Source organism: Scyliorhinus torazame, chromosome 7 (assembly GCF_047496885.1).
Source record: "Scyliorhinus torazame isolate Kashiwa2021f chromosome 7, sScyTor2.1, whole genome shotgun sequence".
NCBI classification, from domain to species: Eukaryota; Metazoa; Chordata; class Chondrichthyes; order Carcharhiniformes; family Scyliorhinidae; genus Scyliorhinus; species Scyliorhinus torazame.
Genome location: NC_092713.1, coordinates 37,142,801 through 37,160,216, shown reverse-complemented (window position 1 = coordinate 37,160,216; position 17,416 = coordinate 37,142,801). Strand labels below are relative to the sequence as shown.

The 17,416-nt window shown below is 50.4% G+C and overlaps 1 long non-coding RNA gene across 1 annotated transcript in view; it reads left to right on the top strand.

Moving 5' to 3' along the window:
- The first annotated feature begins 290 nt into the window (after positions 1–290).
- LOC140427268 (uncharacterized) overlaps positions 291–17,416 on the top strand; it is a 221,806-nt gene continuing 204,680 nt past the window's right edge. The window contains exon 1 of the long non-coding RNA XR_011948419.1: positions 291–471. This is a non-coding gene — a long non-coding RNA (uncharacterized lncRNA). The remainder of the gene's footprint in view (positions 472–17,416) is intronic.

The following is a 17,416-nucleotide window of genomic DNA, read 5'->3' as shown; positions in this document are numbered from 1 at the left end:
TGCCTTTTGAATATTTATTATTCATTTAAATGATTATTCCATGTTTTGAGATACATAAAGATTAACACATAGAGACAGAGCGTTCGGCCCAACCAGTGGGTTGGCAACAGTTCGAATCACATTTACTAATTCTGTTCCCACATGGTTTCAAAGCTTTTCTTTCATCCACCTATATCATATTCGGCGCCCATATCATATTCCTCTGAGCACCACACAGCCCAGGCAGACCAGAAATATTAAAATCAATGTGTAACAGCTGCTTTCTATGTGCACTTCAGTGTCGAGTTAAAGGCAATTTAGTTTGATTCCTACTGCATAACCAATAGCAACCTTCCATCACACAACCTACTTCCCCCAGTCCGACTGCACAGCAAGAGGAGATTAAAAAATAGCAGATCACCGAGATTCCAAGTAAAGCCCAACAAATCCAAGGATCATCAACTGAAAGTGGAAGAGACAAGCCAGAAAAAGGTAGGATTCAGACCTGTTGTTCGAGTTGGTCAAAACACTGAATGCTATGACTATGCATTGATCTATGCATTGATCCTTTAAACAGTGTGACAGCATAAAACCTGGAGATGCCAGGCAGAGATAGCTTAAAGCTTGTCAGTAATTTACACTGTAGTACCTCTGCTATCATCTCAGCGTGAGGCCTACCACAGGAAAATCCATTTTTATGCTGGCGCCTGACTGGGGAGTATAATTTGGCAGGATTTACACTGCCAAAATTGTGTCAGATTGTCGTAAATACTAGAATATCCTAGCACAAACCCGGCAGTGTAAATGGAACAGTGCTGCTCAGAGCTTTTCCTGTTGGCACACATTTCCCTCTGTATTTCTTTCAGGCATATCAAGGCAGCTTCGCTTGAGCAATGAATTTAATTTTGTATTCTTGCTTCCTGCTTTCTATTTTTGTTTTTAAAAAATTTGTACCATATTTGATCTCACTTAATCTCTCAGATGACATGTGGAAAAACAATTGAAAATTAATTTAAGTTAATATTACTTGTGAGGCCTCATGTTCCAATTTCTCATGAGCAGTTTGCAACGACTAAGCAATGCACATTTTCTTTCTCTTGAAACGATCTTCCATTTATTGTATCAGAGAGCTTGCTCGTCACATTGCAATACTTACTCAATGGTGGCCTCATAACACTTGTACACATTGAATTGGTGGAGCATAATTATTTACAAGGCAGCAAATCTGTGATCCGTGGAGGGATGCTAGCATAGGCACCCATGGGGCGCTGGGACGGTCTGCAGCAAGCACTGCATATCCCATCCATAAGGACATAAGAACTAGGAGCAGGAGTAGGAAATTCATCGAGTCTGCTCCGCCATTCAATATGATCATAGCTAATCTAATCTCGGCCACAACTCCACTTTTCCGCCTGTCCTCCATAAACTTCAACCCATTACTAATTAAAAATCCTTCTTAAATTTACTCAATGTCCCAGCATCGACCGCGCTCTGGGGTGGCGAATTCCACAGGTTCACGACCCTTTGAAAGAGGTAATTTCTCCTCACCTCTGTTTTAAATCTGCAACCCCTTATCCTAAAACTGTGACCTCTCATTCTGGATTGCCCCACAAGAGGAAGCATCCACTCTACGCCTACTTTGTCAATACGTTTTATCATCTTATATACCTCAATTAGATCGCCTCTCATTCTTCTAAAATTGAGAGAATCTGGTCCTAAACTGCTCAATCTCTCTTCATAAGTCAAACTCCTCGGCCGGGATACTCCGAAATCCCGGCCAAGTGTTGACGCCGGCGTAAACACCGGAGTGCTGTACGCCGGGGTCAATGGGTCTCCTGGCCCAGCAATTCACCGGTCTTCAGGGGGTTAGCATGGCGCCGGAGTGCAGCGCTCTGCTCCGGCTCTGAAAGGCGGCCCTGCACGGCTGGCGCGGGTCCGCGCATGCGCGTGACGGCCATCTCCGCGCTAGCATATGCGCGTGGTTTCCATCTGCATGCAGGCGCATGCACGTGGTTGACATTTCCGCGCCGGCGTGGAGCAACATGTCGGAGACCTATCAGCGGGCACACACGGAACGAAGTAGGCCCCCTCCAGATCGCAGGCGCCCTCGGATCGGAAACCCCCGATTGCGGGCCTGGATCCCATGGAGGCTCCCCACCACGGAGTCATATCCCCACCGCCCTCCTACCAGGACGTCCACCGCGGCCGCGGGTCCGACCTCCCGCTGGGTGGTACCAGGTTGGAACCATGCTGGCGGGATTCGCCGGAACTCGGGGGTTCGGCCGGTTGCCCGTGGAGAATCGCCACGGGGATCTCTTTCAGCTTTAGCCGCCGATTCTCCGGTCGCCGGAGAATCGCGGCCCGGCGTCGGAGCAGCGTGGCGGGAATTTCCCGGGTCCCTGGCGATTCTCTGAACCGGCGTGGGCTCAGAGAATCCCACCCCTCATCTCTGTAATCAATCCAGTGAACCTCCTCTGAACTGCCTCTAATGCAACTACATCCCTCCTCAAATAAAGGGGACCAAAACTGTAACAGTAATCCAGGTGCAGTCTCACTAATGCCTTGTACAGTCGCAGTAACACTTCCCTACTTTTATATTCTATTACTTTAGCTACAAAGGCCAAAATTCCATTTATCTTTCTTATTACCACTGTAACTGCATACTAGTTTACTGCGATTCATGCACCATCATAGATTATCATAGAATTTACAGTGCAGAAGGAGGCCATTCGGCCCATCGAGTCTGCACCGGCTCTTGGAAAGAGCGCCCTACCCAAAGTCAACACCTCCACCCTATCCCCATAACCCAGTAACCCCACCCAACACTAAGGGTAATTTTGGTCACTAAGGGCAATTTAGCATGGCCAACCCACCTAACCTGCACATCTTTGGACTGTGGGAGGAAACCGGAGCACCCGGAGGAAACCCACGCAGACACGGGGAGGATGTGCAGTCTCCGCACAGACAGTGGCCCAAGCCGGAATCAAACCTGGGACCCTGGAGCTGTGAAGCAATTTTGCTATCCACAAGGCTACCGTGCTGCCCCTCACACCCAGATCCCTCTGCACCAAAGCACTCTGAAGTTTCTCTCTATTTAGATAAGAAGTTGTCCTTCCATTTTTCAGACCAAAATGGATAACCTCAGGTTAAACCCCAGAGGGCACCTAGCTTCCTCACCATCATCTCCAGCAGTGCTATAGATCAGAAATCTGCGGCCGAAATCTCTTGTCAACCATTTACAATCTGGTTGTTGACCCACTCACCAGAGGAAATTGGGGGCTGGGTTTTCCGCAGCCCCGTGCTGAAATTACGTTTGGCATGGGGGGCAGAGAATCCAGTTTTACGACTGAATCGGGCCCGGCGCCGCTCCCGCGAGTCTCCAGTCCCCGGAGAATCGTTCTCGCGCAATTTACGCGGCGCGGCTGGGGGGCCATTGAAGAGACCCTCCCAGCGATGCTCCGGTCCCGACCAGCCGAATTCCCAACGGCGTAGTTCTAACCACGTCTGGCCGGTCGAGTCTCAGTCCGTGGGCCCTGGTGGGGGGTGGGGGGATCAAGTCCTGGGGGGGGGGGCCTTATGGGCGGCCAGGGCGGGGATCGGGCGGGTTTGATGGAGTGGCGCAGGGCAGATCGTTCGGACCTTCTTTGTTGGTCCAGGTCCGCCAGCTGAGTCCGCCGTCGCATTCGGCGAGGCCGCCGCCATGCGCGTGCGCGGACTCAGAACCGGAAATGCGGGGGCCCGTTCGCGCAGCGAAAGCTGTGAGAAGCACTCCTGGGCCCTGCCAGCCCCCTGCAGGTAGGTGAATAGATCTTCATTTTTTTAAAGGAAAGTCTGGCGTGAAACGCCAGCGTTTTTACACCGGCGTGGGGACATAGACCCATTTTTGGACAATCCAGACGCATTTTTTTTCTCCCTACCCTATCATAACCTCTCATCATTTTGAAAACTTCTATTAAGTCACCTCAATCTTCTCAGAGCAGCTCTACCCTTTCCAACTCCCTCCTCGTAACTGAAGTCTCTCATTCCTGGTAACGTCTCGGTAAACCGAACATACACAGCGGATCAGATAGCATCTGTGGAGAGAGAAATAGAATTAATGGGCAGAATTTTCTCATCCCATTGGCAGGAGTGGAGAATCCAGCGGGAACCGATAAGTCAGAAACCCACCGGCGTCAAAACAATTTTAAATTCTCCGATTGGTGGGTTAATGGTGGATCGGTTCTCTTGCTGCCTGGTAGTGTGAATATTATTTGCATCTCACGAATGCTCATTAAAACAGCTGCTCACCAAACCCCTGTCAGGCCTTCCAATCTCACGCCACGGCAGTGGGAAATCACGTTGCCATCGAACCCGACCGATGAAGACAAGTGAGGTACTGAGGAAGGAGGTTTGTGCAAGGGCATTGAGGGGTTGGGAACGTCCATCAGAACAACAACTAAATCCAGAACGTCTGCAGGGGAATAAGGGCTACCCACTTAAACACTGGCTGATGACTCTGGTGCGTTGCCCTCAGACCCACGCCGAGGAGAGGTACAACACTGCTCCCAGCTCCACACGGTCCCTCATAGAGCTGACCACAGAACGTCTGAAGATGCAATTCAGATTCCAGGACCACTCAGGTAGTTCTCTGCAATACGCACCAGAGAGGGTTTCAGTATGATCACAGTTTGCTGTGCCATTCAAGATCTGGCAATGAAAGAGGTGAGCCCTCCCCAGGAGGACCAGGGAATGAAGTGTCAGCAACTTGATAGATGGGGTGGTGGTGACATGAAAGTGTCTGTGACAGGGTGAGTGTTGATATGTGTACCCCATTAACGGGTGTGTGTGAGCTACCTGAAGAGTGTCGCTGTTTGAGTACATGATGCCATGGTGTGAGTTTGATATTGGAGGGAGCTGAGAGAGGACGTACCCTGGCGCGGTGGATGGGATTATTCATCTGCTTTCTGCACCGTGTGATGTTTTGGCCGCAGTTGCTCTCCTGGGCAACGGCCTCCCTGGCCAGAGTGGTGAGGTTGGTGTGTTCCCTGAAAGTTTCCCTTGGGTAGAGGACAGGCCTCTGCAGCCGGGACTCCTCGAATTAAGGCTTTGAGGGCCTGGTGGTTGAATTGGGGTACCGACCTCCTCGTGAGGCTGCTGGCCTTTTGCCCCTGGGTTCAATACATCCTGCAGGGTCCTGTGAAGACAGGTGGGTTGGAGATGATGATATGAGTGTGCTGGACTGATGTTTACATATGGCAAGTGACCTTTGGACCCGTCAGCTGACCGGGGGGGGGGGGGGGGGGGGGGAGGGGGGGTGGGAATGAATCAGCTTCTGACTTGCCAAGTGATTCGGAGAGATGCTCGTTTGTTCATAATTAATAAGGCTCCAAGCGGGGAATCAGGCACAAATTCAAGCCATTCTCGCACACAGACTTACGACATAAACTGCCCAGAGCCACATTTCATCCTGACACCATTTGCACAGCCCGGGAGTGCCAAGCACTCGAATCAAGTCCACAGCACAACAGCAGAACTGTGGTTTTGCCCTGTTGGCCCAGCCTGGGTCCTTCACTAAGGTCTGAGCTCGTTCGGCAACGTTTACTGATCAGAGATTTTCTAAGCACCGAACGAGGTGAATTACAGTGGGCAGCACGGTAGCACAAGTGGATAGCACTGTGGCTTCACAGCGCCAGGTTCGATTCCCTGCTGCATCACTGTCTGTGCGGAGTCTGCACGTTCTCCCCGTGTCTGAGTGGGTTTCCTCCGGGTGCTCCGGTTTCCTCCCACAGTCCAAAGACGTGCAGGTTATCATAGATTATCATAGAGTTTACAGGTGGATTGGCCATGATAAATTGCCCTTCGTGACCAAAAAGGTTTGGAGGGGTTATTGGGTTACGGGGATAGGGTGGAAGTGAGGGCTTAAGTGGGTCGGTGCAGACGCGATGGGCCGAATGGCCTCCTTCTGCACTGGATGTTCTATGTTCTATATCACTTCAGAAATGTGAGTCTTTCCCAAGATAATATAGGGAAACAATCCAATCAAGCCAAATATTTTCACGTATTCAATTTGTTTGCTCTTTCCCTGTCAGTTGGTTCAAGGAGGGGGTAAAAGTGAACCTTTTGCATTTAAAAAATCTCCTGGATTGCTTTTAAAAGCCATGCCGGGAGTTTGATGCTGATTGCAGGAGACTGCTGGTTCTTCCGGGAGGCTTGACAATGCTAGGTCGATGAATTCTGCTCTAACCCTGAGGTTCTGATGAAACATTCTCATGCCACGGGGGCCCTATATGCCCAGTCGGCACAATATATCAACTTTAATGTGGACTGAACCAACCAGGATGCCCGGGCAGAGGGGTTCACTGTCATCACTGGATGCCCCAGGTCCAGGGGGTGAGCGACTGGATGAATGTCCCCCGGCGAGCACCGGCCTATGAAGTGCTGATCTTCATAAACCGAAAGGGGTTTCTCTCGATGAACATGCAGCTGGTGTGTGGCCATTTGCTGCACATCATGCATGTCTACACCCGATGCCCGGGCAGTGTGCATGACGCCTTCATCCTGGCACACTTGCCAATTCCTGACATCTTCGAGGTGCACCCTCAGGTGAGGGGTTGGTTCTTGGTTGACAGGGGTCATGGCTGATGACGCCTATCAGGAGGCCACAGACCGACGCAGAGACCGCTACAACAACGTCCAGGGGCATGATCGAGTGGTGCATTGGCATCCTGGAAGATGCAGTTTAGGTGGCTGGACCGCTCTGGAGGTGCCCTCCAGTATAGCGCTAGGAGGGTCTCACACATCGTGGTGGCCTTCTGTGTCCTGCACAACATCACACAGCAGAGGGGCGACGTGCTGGAGGAGGGCGATGAACGGCAGGCCTCGTTTTACAAGGAGGATGTGGTGGAGGGCCAGGATGGGCATGGCATGTGGCCCGGGCAGCCATAGGCGGTCTCACAATGTGTGTCCAGCCAGGGACCCTCTAATCGCCTCCAGGTTCATCGACCCGGTGACCTGGCCAGTGGTATGGGGGTGGACATCCCACCCCACGCCCACAATCCCCCCCCCTTCCCCCTAACCACCCCTTCCCATGACCACCCTCCCTCAACCCCCACCCTCCCACCTGCCTACTTCACTACGAGCTGGGGCAGGGGTTGGCTGCAACAGCAGGTCTGGTCCATTGGATGGAGGATGATGATGAACCATTCTGCGATGAACTCTGATGCTCCGCATTGTTTGACAACGTCTGACTCCTTCCCACGGTAACACTTTCCACTGTCCACCTTGTATGCGAACTGTCCATTCCATCACATGGTCCCACCAAACCCATGAGGTGGAAAAGGTGGGGACGAGTGTGGAGGTAGAGGAGTTGGGGCTGAGAGGGAGGGGGAGGGTACCGGGGCGATGTGAAGTGTCTGAACTAGAGGCCCCGGCCTGTGCCTATCACTACCATCCACCCATTGGATGGGCCAGGGACGGGAGGGGGAGGGGGGGGGAGTCCAAGGTGTTGGGTGTTCCGACACCTCTCCTGCAAGGTCCCATTTGTCTTGTTATGCTCTAGGCGGAGCATAAGCAGCTTCCTTGTGGTGCACTTGACAAAGGAAGGTTCAGACATGGAGATAACTTCAACACGTTTATTAAACTATTTACACTTCTCTTACTTGGGTTCGACACTACTGTTAATCCTTCTATAGCTACTCAGACTGACTAACCAGTCTGTTACAATCCACGTGGTGGGTGTAATATTGAATCAACCCTGTGTCTCTACTCACTGACTGTCTCCACTGGAAAGAGCAAGATCATGTGTGTTGTGTCCTTTATATATGGGTTGGTGTAATGCCCCCCTGTGGTAGTGTCACCTCTGTGTGTATCGTGAATGCCCATTGGTCGTGTCCTATCTTACTGACCTATTGGTTGACTGTCTGTGTGTCATGTCTCTGGTGCTCCCTCTAGTGTCTAGCTAGGTGTAGTGTATGTACATTAACCCTTTGTGTACTTACAATGATGTATATCACCACATCATTGCCGATACTTCCTCCTTTAGGGTGCCCGATGGTCTCCAAGCTTCTCCATGGGACAGGGGTGTGAGCGGAGTGAACTCCTAGGGCTTTCCTGCCCACCTGGCACTACCAGTCCTGGAGGCCCACTCCCGTCTCAACCAGGGTCTCCATGCTCGCGGTCATGAAGCACAGGGACTAAGCCACCTCACTTTGGCACAGTGCCACGTCACTCAGTGACTGTGCCACCTCCCTCTGGGACTGGCTCAGGTCAGCAGCGCCCGGGCAATGCCGTTGATGCCCACAGCCATGACCCGTTGTGACTGGGCCAAGCTCTGGAGCGCCGCTGCAATGTCCAGGTAGCTCTGATACATAGCTGCCTGTGGTATGGCAGCCCTGTCCGGGGCCTCGGCCAGAACCCGCACAGATTGACCCAAGGCCGATACCAGTGTGTATCAGGTGTGATACCAGCATGTTGGGCGGTATGGGTACTGGCAGGTGGTGCAGGGTGGAGTGTGAGCAGACTGCCGGCAGGTGAGGTGAGGTCGCCCTCTGGGTGAAGGGGCGGAGCGGTTACGGGTGTGTGAGATGGGGGCTGGTGCCAGGGACACGGTGCTGCTGACTCACCCTAAGGAGGTTGTGCAACTTCTGCCGGCACTGCTGTCCGGTCCTGACGGTGGAGCCCACGGTCTCTGCCACCTGCGCCCAGGCCCGGTGTACGGTGGCGGGTGGCATGCTCCTTCCCACCCAGGGGAAGAGGATGGCCTGCCTCTCCTCCACGGCATCCAGCAGAGACTCGAGCTCTGCGTCCGCCAACTGGGGTACCGCTCTTCGTGCTGCCATCTTGTTGGCTGGGATGAAAAATGAAATGAAATGAAAATCGCTTATTGTCACAAGTAGGCTTCAATGAAGTCACTGTGAAAAGCCCCTAGTCGCCACATTCCGGCGCCTGTTTGGAGAGGCTGGTACGGGAATTGAACCGTGCTGCTGGCCTGCCTTGGTCTGCTTTAAAAGCCAGCTATTTAGCCCTGTGCTAAACCAGCCCCTCGAACATTGGATTTGCGTAATTGTCTTAATTTTAAAGCATTGGCTGAAGAAGAATATGTAACGCTGCAGCTAATCATTTCTTTAATTCTAACTCATTCTGAAGTTTTAAACATTCATTAAAAAATGCAAGAAGAAAGGTGCAGGCCAGGATTTTCCACCCCTGGGGCGCAATTCTCCCCCAACGGCGCGATGTCCGCCGACTGGCGCCAAAGACGGCGCCAATCAGACGGGCATCGCGCCGGCCCAAAGGTGCGGAATGCTCCACATCTTTGGGGGCCGAGCCCCAACATTGAGGGGCTAGGCCGACGCCGGAGGGATTTCCGCCCCGCCAGCTGGCGGAAATGGCGTTTGTTGCCCCGCCAGCTGGCGCGGAAATGCGGCGCATGCGCGGGAGCGTCAGCGGCCGCTGTCAGTTTCCCGGCGCATGCGCGGGAGCGTCAGCGGCCGCTGTCAGTTTCCCGCGCATGCGCAGTGGGGAGAGTCTCTTCCGCCTCCGCCATGGTGGAGGCCGTGGCGGAGGCAGAAGGGAAAGAGTGCCCCCACGGCACAGGCCCGCCCGCGGATCGGTGGGCCCCGATCGCGGGCCAGGCCACCGTGGGGGCACCCCCCGGGGTCAGATCGCCCCGCGCCCCCCCCCCCCAGGACCCCGGAGCCCGCCCACGCCGCCTGGTCCCGCCGGTAAATACCAGGTTTGATTTACGCCGGCGGGACAGGCAATTTCTGGGCGGGACTTCGGCCCATCCGGGCCGGAGAATCCAGCGGGGGGTCCCGCCAACCGGCACGGCCCGATTCCCGCCCCTGCCCAATCTCCGGTACCGGAGACTTCGGCGGGGGCAGGGGCGGGATTCACGGCGGCCAACGGCCATTCTCCGACCCGGATGGGGGTCGGAGAATGAAGCCCCTGATTTCGGCAGGCTGAAAAGCTTCTACGCCGGCAAGATTTTCCCGCTCGATTATGCCCCCCTCCCCCAATGCCGGAATGGGGTTCCCGCCGTGAAAGTGCAAGAAGCCCATCACCATACATTTAAATATCACGAGTGGGTCTCCCCTCAGTATTATCCCCCCACGTTAGGAATTACATCCCCCATCCCCCTCCACCCCACCCCATCGGTGTGACACCACGGCAACAGGGTTTATAACAGTTCTTGATCATCAGGGACTTGGTGAATGGTCCCCCACTGGGGGCACATAGGCGGGTACGGCCTCCAGCGAGAGAGGGTCGTGTCCTGGTGGTGTCTAGGCACTGCCCCCTGGCACTGCCATGGAGCACCACTGAGGAGGGCTTCCATTGAGGATGTTTGGGGTGGGGGAAGGGGTTCTCTGGGGGCTCCCGTGCCTGTTGGGGGGGGGGTGCTTTTTTATTTTTTACCTTTTTAGATCGAGGCCCCCTGTAAAACGGGCATCCCGTTTCTCTTGAAAGCTGAAGTTGGCAGTGGGGCAGGAGTATTCAGACGTGGCTAAGTCCATGGCGGAGAAAGCTGCTGTTGGGGTCAACAGCTTCAAAGTTGCTTTTCGCACCCGTTGCCACACTCTGTATAAAAAAGGGAAAGTTTCACCCAATGATTTTTGACATTCAGATGGCTGGGATCTCATCCAGTCCAGACATTCTTTCCAAGCAGCGTTATGCTCTCCGGCCTGTGTAAGTCTTTTCCAGGCCAGCATTTATTGCCCATCCCTTAATTGCCCTTCAGAAGGTGGTGGTGAATTGCCTTCTTGATCCATTGTTGTTTCCGGTGCCTATGTTGATGCCAGATGGTCTTTTGTAGTGGTTGAATACAACTGAGTGGCTTGCGAGGCCATTTCAAGTCAACCACATTGCTGTGGGTCTGGAGTCTTGTGTAGGCCCAACCAGGTAAGGATGGTAGATCTCCTTCCCTCAAGGACGTGAGTCAACCAGGTGGGTTTTTACAACAATGGTTTCATTGTCATTATTCGACCTTTTAAAATTCCCGATTTGTATTGAATTTAAATTTCACCCTCCGCCGTGGTGGGATTCGAACCCGAGTCTCCAGAACGTTGCCCACGGATTGCTATTCCAGTGACAATGCCACGATGCCACTGCCTCCAGTTTAATGGAGCTTTAGGTCTGCAAAATGTTGGAAGTGTGCTAGTAATTAGAGGTGCATGTGCAGCTTTGTGAACTCAGTGTGAGGAGAAGAGATTTAGTCATTCAGATAGTCCGCCATGTAGCAGCTGTTGAGGGGATTCAGAGGCTAGATCTTCAAAAGTGAAGAATTTGAATCCCTCATGAGGGGGATGGAGATTTAACTTGATTTTGTGACTCACAGTGGCTACTGATGTCTGGATAGGTTTCTGCAAAATATGTGGGATCTGTCTTGGTTGCATGTGCCATTTAACCTGCAGTATGGTCTGTTTGACAACAGTTTTCCTCTTAATTCATATTTATCTCATGCTAGTCTGAATGTTAGAATATGAGATAGATATTGTAAATTGTTATACCTTTCTGACTTTTGTAAAGTAAAGTTTATTTTGTTTGTTTAAAACTGTGAAGATTTGTGGCTTTACTCTCTTAGTACATGATTTGAATTTCAAACTTCGTCCACTTTAAGGGCATGGTCTATTGTCCGCGTTGCGCTCAAAAGGCGGCGTGGCCGGTAGATGCCAGGAGATCCCTCTTGCAGAATCTTCCTGGCTCATCACGCCTCATGAGATCTAACTTGATCTCACAAGACATCGCAATCTGAATCCTGCCCAGAACACTATCTGGAAAATCTGCATACAAGAGCGAGACAGTTAGTCTCGCTCTAATATGCACTCGCTTAATCTACCAAGGCTCTTGGATCTAATCCCTTTGCGTCAGAGACTTTGGGCAAGCACCATTCAGTGCTGGCCCCCACAAACGGGGACCTGATGGAACTGCACTTGGGGGGGTGCCTCCCAGGTGGTCGGAGGCTCCAAGATGGTTGTCCTCTGGGCAGGGTAGCACCCTGGCACTGCTGGTGCCACCCAGGCACCTTGGCACTGCCAACCTGGCACCCTGGCAGTCACATGGGTGCCATCCTGGCACTGTCAAGATGCCCAGGTGGTACTAGCAGGGGCACTGATAGGGTGTAATTTTTCCCTTGCGGTGATCGGGCCTGGGAGAGACCTGCTCATCTAAGGTGGGGTGGCAGGGGGCCCGAGGACTCCCTTATAGGTGAGCTAGGGCTTTGAGGGGGTTCGGGAGTGGCGGGGGGGCGGGGGGGGTCGAGAGATCTTCCTGCACTGAGGAATTCTGGCACTGAGTGTAGCCTCGGCGGAGCGCTCCCACAGAGGCTCCGAATTGCACCAAAATCCCAATCCCATGGTCTTTCTCAGCGCTGTGAGCCAGAGCCACCTGGCTAAACGGGCTCATCATGGGACTCTGTTGCAATTTGGTTAGATCGCACCCTAAACCAAACATTACTGGTCGTTAACTGGATCATAATATCATTCATATAATATCATTCATAGAGTAATCTTATCTTCCAATCCTAACGATTTAAGATTTTGGGTTGGATTTCACCAGCTCATTGGAGATGGGCCGGAAAGTGGGAGAGTTGTTAAAATGGCGCTGGTGGGGAAGGAGAGGGGGGGGGGGGGAGGGGGGGGGGGGGGAAAGCCTGACCCATTCCCACCATCAGCGGATATTTCCAGCAGCTTGGCTGCCTGCCAAATGGCGGAAGGTGACCAAATAATCCAATGATTGAGCTACTGGTGGCCATTTTACCACAATGTCAGTATTTTACTGTGTTGGTATGAACCCCCCCCCCCCCCCCCCCCCCCACCCCCCTCTCCCCTCCGCCTCACCATGTGTGGAGACTCTACATGGAGGTTTTGCTAAGTGGTGTCCCAGGGCATTGTGGGGAATCTCCTGCTGCGAGGCTCCATCTCCCTCGGAGAGACATCTCAGCCCTAGGTGACCACAGCCCCGACATTGCCACTGGAGGGTTTACTCCTCTGATTGCAGGGAACTGCCTCTCTAGCCCTGGCACATCAGAAGATTTCTTACTGGTTCTTTGAGGGTGCCTCAACATGCCCCCATCCTCTGCTCTCTCCCTGTAGCAGCCACCTCTTCAGATACTGCGGTATCTCAGAGAGCCAGCCTGCCATCCTTAATTAAAATTGGCCATGGTGGGGGCCTCTTAATTGGCGACGATCGGTAAAATTACCCCCGGGGTCATGCCATCCACCCACATGGACTTGGCACTTGCATTGGGTCCTAACGTCCGGAGCCAGAGCATGCTGGTAAGATTCTTGCCCCTTTTGTGCTGAAAAGGGTGTAACCAGAATCAGATTCATTTGGCTACCGAAAATGACATAAATGTCCATGGAACTTGAACGAAAAAAAAAATTAGTGGTTTTGTTAATCACCTGCCCCTCCATTTGATTCCTACGAAGGTTTCTGCACTTCCTTTTATTCCCTTAGTTACAGTCGTGTATGCTCACCGATTGCGTTACCATGACACCTTTCACTGCTGAACAATTAGCTACCTTTGTAAAGATTACTCCAGACATGATTCGTGATAATAAATCTGTAATTGTCGTGTGAGGAGTGGGGGGAAGACCCTGTAGACTAGCCACCTGTCCTCAGTTCCAATGTTTATTCAGATTTTTTAGCAGGCAAAATATCTCATTACACAGATGCGCTAAAATACTGTTTGCTGAGAGCTCTGACCCCAGGAAGAATCACAATCACCAGCGATTGTGGTGAGGCCCGAGAAATCGCAGGTCTTGCGTGACCTACCAAATCACAAGAAGGAGCTAAAACAAACTGCTTTAACGTATTCCGTAAAAAAGCAAATCTGCGGAAAAGCATTCTGATTCAATGGGAAGGAAATGACAGCAGAAAAAAAAGCATCTTTGAAATCATTGACAAAAGATGATTCAAAATGTAAACTCAAGGACTACCACATTATGCGCTCCCCCCACACACCCTCCTCGGCCACTCCTCCGCCAGCTGGGAGAGAAATGGGAGAAAACAAATTGAATTCATCCCACTTACCGGTAAACAGAATTTGCTCTTGCACAATTATTCCTAAAAGCCATCAAATTTTCTCATCAACCCCCTCCCTCTGCAAATTGACTTCAGAAGGTCAGCGCCGAGGACGTCAATGGTTTTCAGGTGCAAAACATGAGCCGTGTAACATGCAATGTATGATAGCAGCCAGGGTACACAATGGATCCATCGTCCAGCGGGCACCTCCCTTTCCTGATCACTTCCCCTCCCCTCATTTGGTTACAACTAAAATTCACTTCGCCAGTGAGCCCTCTGGGGATATACCCAACAGGTGTTAGTGGGCTTCAGGCCTACCTTTCCCAGCTTAGCGATTAATCCTGATTCGGGATGCTGAGCGTAACCAAATTCTCAGTCTGCTTGTGTGTGTTTGTCTGCGATATATACATTTGCATGTCAGCATGTGTGAAGAAGGTGTACGATACTCCAGAAAGCGGCTTGGAAATGCTTGTCCCAAGCAGAGAGAATGTCTGCTTTAAAGAACTGTTCCCCGGTGACTACTGTGGAGACCCCATGGATAGATTTTTACTGGAAGTCCTGAGAACTGAGACTCTCTGCACAACGACTCACCTTAGTTGGAAAAATAAAATGCAGGCTTATAAAGAAAATGGGGTAGTTTCCCCATGGCTCCATCTGATGCCAATCTGTACAGGAGCCTTGCACCATATGTCTAGACAGGAGACAAACATAAAAAAAAAACCAGCAGCAGTAATATGTTATATTATTTGACTGGTGATGATGTAATAAAGTATCTTAATTATGTAAGTCTGTTATACAACAGCCATCATATTAGAATAAAATGCTTACCCAAGTCATTAATAAAAATAAGTCAACAAAGCACCCAATTTTACAGAAAATATCATTTTAACTGTCTCCTTTTCAGTTACAACCAACACATTTAATTGCCGACATGGTTTTATTTGATTAGAAGCTCTGTGGGACAGCATTAACAACAGATAGCTGTTCCCTGTCAGTCTGCTTTATGACTAAACTAAGTGTGTCTACGTTGACATGCTTGGTTGTATAAAGCTTAAGAAACAGCAGCTTTATAAAGCCACCTGTATCGACCACTGTTATACAAAGTGATTTTTGGCATTGAGGAAGTAAGTCATTGTCATCACCTTGTACACCATTTATGGACGTCTGGTCATTCTTCAAGGAGATGGTACGTTCCAATTACTGGAAATATTCTTATTTCCAGCAATCCACTTCACCAAGATCCTCCCACCATAAACATGATGAACTCATACCGATGACCTGACTAACGCCCTTGTTGTTTGCGACTGCACAGAAATCAATCCACAAGGACTATAATGCACTCAGTTAGACATTAACTAAATTTTATCTAATTTGTTTCCAATGTATGGTACAAACAGGCTATAGTATGAGGCCCCATGCGCACAAGTTAAACCCCACCCATAGTGATGGCCATAATTCAACTCAAACTTCATCGCTCTTGTTGTGGGCCAGGGTTTAGAGAACTCTTTGAATAGATTGTGGTTATGGGGAGCACACGGGCCCACTCTCAAGATGTGATGCAACAGAAATCTACAGTACTTTTAAATTAAAACACGTTTATTTATGAAACCAGTTAACACTTTATAAACCCACAGTAATCATCTTAACAACTATCAACACCAGTAAATCCCCCAAAGAATACGGTACTCTCTAAGTAACTCTTAGTCTTTCCTTGCAACATCCATAAGACAAAAAGAACTCTTTTTACAGAAAGACATCAGGTTTAACTTCACTATTGAGAAGAGTTACCACTTTGAAATCACCAAATGAACATTCATAAGCTTGCAGAGATTCATATACATCTTGCTGTTACTGCAGGTTCTCCAAATCTAAAACAAAACTAAACACACCCTGTAGCTGCGAGCCCAAAGCGAAAGTAAAAGCTGACAGACAGCCCAACTCCACCCACACTCTGACATCACTGATAAAAACCCATTTCTTAAAGGTACATCCACTACAGCTATTTTATAAACCCCCATTTCTTAAAGGTACATCCACTACAGCTATTTTATAAACCCCCATTTCTTAAAGGTACATCCACTACAGCTATTTTATAAACCCCCATTTCTTAAAGGTACATCCACTACAGCTATTTTATAAACCCCCATTTCTTAAAGGTACTCTCACATGACACTCTTCAACGCCAGTTCATTCCAGGGGTGGAACATGAACATTTTCACTCAGTGTCTTCCACATCTGTCACATCACACACTGAACGTCCGAGCCTAGATTCTCCAGTCAGGTATGTGCTCGATTGGAAGCTGGGCCCACTCAGAAAGAGCATCCACTCATTATTTAAGCGTGCGAACCCTGTGACTGCTTCATGGGTGGGCCAAATTGCGTGGATGGAATTATTGTCATGCAGGATATGAGTGACTGGCAGCTCGCCCATTTGTGAGCAGCGAATTAAGCGTCACTGTAGAATTTAAAGGTCAGCGGCAACTTAAAGGGATAGGCATGGTGATATATACATTCAGAACTCAGGAACCTCCAAAGGTCCGGAATTCTCTTGGATTTTACGCCCCACCACGGTGTGTCTCCCCCCCAGTGGATGGGGCGAGTCATTTAAATTCCCGTTACTTCGGTGGGACTGTAATATACCACGCGCTGGAGGGGGGGGGGGATAAAATCCTGGCGTTTCAACTGGACTCCTATCGTGACATTGTCACTGTACTCGTTAACCCTTTTACCATAAAACTTTAGCTTCTCGTGGAGTAACAATTAATGCGGCAGCAAAAGTAAGATTGCTTTTAACAAGAATCTTTTGGCTGGACTGGGTAATCCCAGAGGCGGGCGGGGCTCAGCAATCCCACCCAACATTTTGAATCGAATACGACTTCCTTGGAACTTTATCTCAGATTTCCAGCGTCTGTAGTATTTTGTTTTTTAATCAAGGAGGATAAGGTGTTGAAAGGTTTTGTGTTTCCTTTCAAATGGAATGACAATAACTCTTTGCAAGAATGCTAAATGGGAATGCAGAATGCTAAATTAACGCAGTAACATATAAACAGCAAATTTTATTGGGTCATTATTTGGCAAAATCTTCGTCTGCTCACCGTTTTCCTTCCCAACTTAAAATTTTTAAGAAGCACCTATTTTTGAGCTTGTGCTTAAGCTCCTCAATAGAGCCAGCTTGTGTGTCTTGGTGACGAATTTCTCCATCTTACTTTCCCAAAACAACTTTATAATTGTAACATCCACAGGCTCGATTCTCCGGAAAAAATTCTCAGTGTGGTAGGGAACGGGAATTGCCGTAAGCTTCCCGCCGTTTGGTCCAGCGAGGCCGGCAACGCAATTCACCGTTAATTGGTCCACATAACGAGGTCTCACGGGCTTCTCGCTGCAAACGAAGGCTTGTCAGCTGATTTGCTGGGACCACGCTCGCGAGCCCCCCGCTAACAAG